This window comes from Formica exsecta, unplaced genomic scaffold (assembly GCF_003651465.1).
Source record: "Formica exsecta isolate Colony F162 unplaced genomic scaffold, ASM365146v1 scaffold233, whole genome shotgun sequence".
In the NCBI taxonomy this organism is placed as follows: domain Eukaryota; kingdom Metazoa; phylum Arthropoda; class Insecta; order Hymenoptera; family Formicidae; genus Formica; species Formica exsecta.
The window spans coordinates 529023-534335 of NW_021849616.1; the positions used below are offsets into that span (position 1 = coordinate 529023).

The 5313-nt window shown below is 36.7% G+C and overlaps 1 protein-coding gene across 1 annotated transcript in view; it reads right to left on the reverse strand.

Moving 5' to 3' along the window:
- LOC115235741 (zwei Ig domain protein zig-8-like) overlaps positions 1-3367 on the reverse strand; it is a 106148-nt gene extending 102781 nt beyond the window's left edge. The window contains exon 1 of the mRNA XM_029807688.1: positions 2794-3367. The gene's annotated coding sequence lies outside the window, so the exon portion shown is untranslated. The remainder of the gene's footprint in view (positions 1-2793) is intronic.
- Between the last annotated feature and the right edge of the window lie 1946 nt (positions 3368-5313).

The window sequence follows — 5313 nt, forward strand, 5'->3', positions numbered from 1 at the left end:
GAAAGAGTGAGAGATAGAATCGACATATGCACGCGAGTGTGATGAAACGCGTCGAATGTGTGTGTGCTAGAAATATTATGCAGATAAAATATTCATGGTTATCGGAACTCGGCGATCGAGACCGGCTTTATTTTCCGCGATGAATAGAAATGGTGCCACCCATGCCGCGCAATCCGTGAAACGCGATTCTTTCTTCTCCCCTCGACAATGACAAAAAAAGGCGCCGGATGGATTTGATATGCTATTATCTATGTGAGAATAATTATCGAAGCATTTATCGCGCTTTTGTGGTAAGAGATTATTGATAATTTTAAAAAATCGTCTTGATGAATAAGAATAATTGATTCTGTAAAGACAATTAAGTAATACCTGAAATAAAGCGTCAAAACTCATAAATTATAATCAATTCTCAGTCATTTTTCTTTTTCATGGGAAACGCAAGACTGCGCAAATGATTTGTGGAACTTAATAACGGCATGTCGGATTTAATTGCCATTTTTGTGCGTGGCCACGGCCGAAATGACTGCCGAGATTTGATTAAATTCCTAATTTGCGTGGGTGAAATTAACTCGGTCGCAGAAATATAAGTTTGCGGAATTAATTATCAAGGGGTCAAAACTCATTAAGGAACTATTGAAATTTTCATTAGAGTACAACATCTATATTTTATGGTAAATTAATCCCCTACCTGCATTTGAATGAAATTAATATTCTCTTAGAGTTTAAGTATGTCGAAATAGCAACAAATGCAAAATATAAATATATAACTTTAATAGAGAAGCAAAATAAAGGAAAGAAAATATGGCATTTGCAATCTGGAACATATTAAACATTTTCATTCTTTAAAAACGTTATTTTTGATAGTAAGAGAAAGGCTAATAAAAGATCTAGATTGCAGATATTAGTGCGTAAATATTTATGTCAATATATGTGATTGCTTCCGTAACGATCGCTTCAAACATTTCGATTCGCTTTGAATTCTCATTAATGGCAAACCATGTCGTCGTTATATATCACGGTTTAATACTCATATTGAATGGAACAAAATATACGGATTCGCGAAATATTTAGGAAGCTATCCATTGCAATATATATAAAAACATAGCAGACATAAAAGGACTATTTTAAAAAATACCGACCGTAAAATCAATTGAATTTTCTGGGATATCTCCGTTTTTATAATTGGTCGAAAATGAAATATGATTAAATTGCGCCTACGTTATGCGACGACTACGATGTAAGCCGGATGTGCTCGCAAAATAATTGGAAATATAATTGGACAAAAATACCGTACAGGTATAATAGCGGCGATGATACCGCGTGTGTCCCCCTTTTCTACTTTTATATCAACTCCCTCTTTCATTAAATTCAAAAATATTTCAAAGATTAAAATTCAATCACTCGAATGTTTAATATAACGCAGTCATAAAATAAATTCTAACTTCTTGCGCGATTAATCCCCATTGAGGCATCAAATTAAATTCAATTAAATTCGTATCGGTTTACCGCAAGCTTAAAATCACCGCTCGCCGTAAATAACTCGGCTGTTCTCTTGAAATAATTGAGTGTATAATTAACCAGATGTCTATACGTATAGATATACATACATACACGTGACTATTGCGTGACCGATGGAAATGACCATATAGTTCTCAGATTTAACTTCAATTAATTATCTTTTAATTAACTGTCTTGTCTGATAAAAAACTTAGTATTGTAGTTACAAAGATTTATTACATTTATGTCTGGCCTGCAAAATTCTGTATATTGCCACTTACAAAGTCTTCTGTCTAACGTTAATTTACGCATTCCACGAAAACGAGATAAGATAATGAAAAATAGTAGACGACAGTTGAAGTGAATAGTCACTGTCTTACATATACTCGTCTTTTAGATAATATCGCGTACAAAGGTTTCTAAGTTAATTACATCATGGCAGAAGACAATTGGATTTTGTAAAAAACGCCGGCAGCATGCAAATCGGTATAATAATGGAAACTGACGGGTAGAACATGGTCTGTATCTCTCAGTGTCTTCACCCCATTTCTATTTATATAATCGTATTCTCTTTATAAGAGCACACAAATGCGAGACCGTCATGGCTGGAACCAAATTATCCTCGTTATCACGTTATATAATTAGTTTCTCTTTGCGCTACTGCCAGAAATGTAGCCAGATGCGGTATAATACTTTAAGGATCGGAACGATATGTTTTGCACACTTGGCGTGCTCATTAAGAGCGGGCCGTTTGTGTGAGAAACTATAACTGTTTAATGTTAATTTAAGTGGTAATTAGATTTTGAAGATAAAGCAAAATAAAGCAAAAAGAAAAGATTGCATCTATTTATACTAGTATCTCATATATATACAAGTTCCAATGCACGTTTAGTGATGCACGTTTTGCAGCAATTACTGCACATAATATATTCAGCCATTAAACTTCTGCTAATATAGGTGCTGTCGTGCATGAACATTCCATTGAACTGCATAGTTTAATGCCACTATTGCCTAGTGACCTAGCAAAAATCGCTATTTAGTAAAGAAGCTACGGACAGTATTTGGCTGCGATTAGAGTGACGAGGAGACCGTTTATTATAACAGATGAATGATTATCCTTTATAATTATCACTTTAATACAAATATACGTATATATAATATATGTGTATGTATATATATATTGCTGTTAATACTGGAACCTCTATATTAAAGGCACCCACTTACGGTATCCGAGAGCCGTATAGTGATTATATAGCACCGGGGTGTGTGGTCGCGTTTAAGCAGCGGCTGACTTACAGAGCGTTATAGAGGTGTGCGCGTGCGCTGTGAGCCTTTGATTATGACCCGTCTGAGGAGAGTTTGAATCACGAGGAAGCGCGTAAGATGATATTCCTGAATGGAATGACCGGAAGTCGGAGCTATGCGCTATACCCGCATGAAGGGGGAGAACGCTATGGCTCCTTCACTTCGTGAGAGAGCTGCGTGCGGATACTGGCTAACCGGTTCACCTCCCACGTTAGGATAACGCCGTGTCCGGTCCTCGTCGCTGGTAATGAAATACAGTAACACAATATCCGCGATATACATTTGCGGTGTGCAGTTACACGCGATGAGTTACCCGGTCTTGCGAGCGCGACGGGCGACTAAGGGTATCGTGTGACATCTGGATTAATTCGGCCGCGCGGAAACCCGCGGACCGTGCGACGGTGTGTCGCAGGTTTCTTCGTGGGAATCGCCGGGAAAATTAATCATCGTTTCCGCCGCGACGGAAATTGCTTGGTTGCGGTCCGAGCAGCTTTTTCGTTCCGGGTAAATCGATCCCGTTAGCGTCCGGATTTGGCGACCCGTTTCCTCCTTGACGGCCTTCACCGTATGTTTTAATAAGCAGCCTACTTTCTTTGCGCGATTCATTAAGTTTATTGCAATTTTTTGCCTCTCGCTCTACTTTACTGTTTTTCTTCACGCGCTTTCCTCGCTTCTGCGAGTGATTTTTTTGTAGAGATACGCGTTATTTTCATAACTTGGATATTAATCAAATACTGTATGAGTATTTTTTTTTTTTTATTTCACTGCCGTCACGCAATTTCACAGTATATTTGAGCAATATTCACTTGTACGCAAACGACTGGCCATACGGAAGCGCCATAAAGCTAATGATCCCTAAGTGATCCGTACCACGGCGACATGATGACTGTTGTGCTAGGGAGGATGGGACTACAAGCGAATGGAATGGGATGGAACATCCCATCATTATTCAATGATCTACATCTCTTTACCTCTTTAGCTACGCAAAATACACCTCCATATGAACGCGTATAAAAAGTTTTACAGGACATTAAATCTCACAGACTTTATTGCCATTTTTTATCATTTGTTACGTTTTTTATTATGTCATATTTTTAAGCAAATAATTTACTATTTTACTAGTAATAAAAAATTGTGTATTATGTACAATCTTTTTAGTTCATTAATATAAAGTCAAATTTGTCTCGATTGCTATAAAATTAATAAATTTAATATATTCTTTGATAAGGTAAATAAATAAGTTTTAAATATTTTTCTCTAGAAAGATTATTATTAATACTAAATTTTCTAAGTGTTTGTCAATTAATTCAGAGTTGAAGATAAAAGTGACGTGGGAAAGAATGTGGTTGACAAAAAGTTGGAAAGAAATAGGACACAGTTAAAGTGATCTAAAAAAGATCGTATGCATTTAAAGTTACGGAGAAAAAACGAGCGGTACATTTTGTGTCTCACAAATCATAGTGTGACGGCGAAAAAAAGTTGTTGACTTGAGGCTTAATGGTTCTACAGCGTCAACAGAATTAATCAGAGAAAGAGAGAAATCTATGTAGCTGTCTAACATACGATAATTCAAACTAACATAAGGTTTAAAGAAATATTTATGGGATCCTAAATATGGAATAATTTTTTTCTATCCGAATGCATATATATTACAATATATATAATATATTTTTTTTAGATTCTTAAATAAATCTCTTATTTATCTAATTTTTTCTGTTAGCAAAAAATGGATTGGAAAAAACATTTTTCTCAAAAATTTTCAATTTTTGATGAATGTAGATGTATATTTATAAATTGTTACGATATTGATTCAATTAATTATTTCATAATAATTTCTTAAATAATTCTTTTTTAATATGTCACAATGGGGAAAACAAACTAATCCTTCCGCGAGTATGCGCGGCGAGATCAAACATCAAACACACGGAATCTCGCAACGAGAACGCGCCGATGCATCTCCATAAAACGAGCACGGGGCTGGTGAGTCCGTCAAAGCTTTGTTAAACTACACCGAACGCCCCACCGTGTTAACGTATCAGTATGTTTGGCGTCTAAACCACGAGGCACCGCAAGATCGGTACCGGCCATCCATCAAGCTCTATTCCCGCTCTGTACGGGATGACCACCTGTATCTCGCTAAACAAGATTTACTCCGCTATAGATCATCCCGCGTGATCGAGTGGCCCGTCTGTGTGCTCGACGAAAGAAACAATTAGTCGTCGGAAGATGATGGGCCAGCGTGCAACCCAAGAAAAGAAATGGATCACGTAATAGGGCATCGCGATGGTTTTGCCGGCTTAGCGCCACTTTTCGGGCTTCGACGTCGATTTATATATATATATATATATATATATGGGCCAGCGTGGAAAAGAAATGGATCACGTAATAGGGCATCGCGATGGTTTTGCCGGCTTAGCGCCACTTTTCGGGCTTCGACGTCGATTTGTCGATTTATATATATATATATATATATATATATATATATATATATCATTTGGCTATGTTCGACTT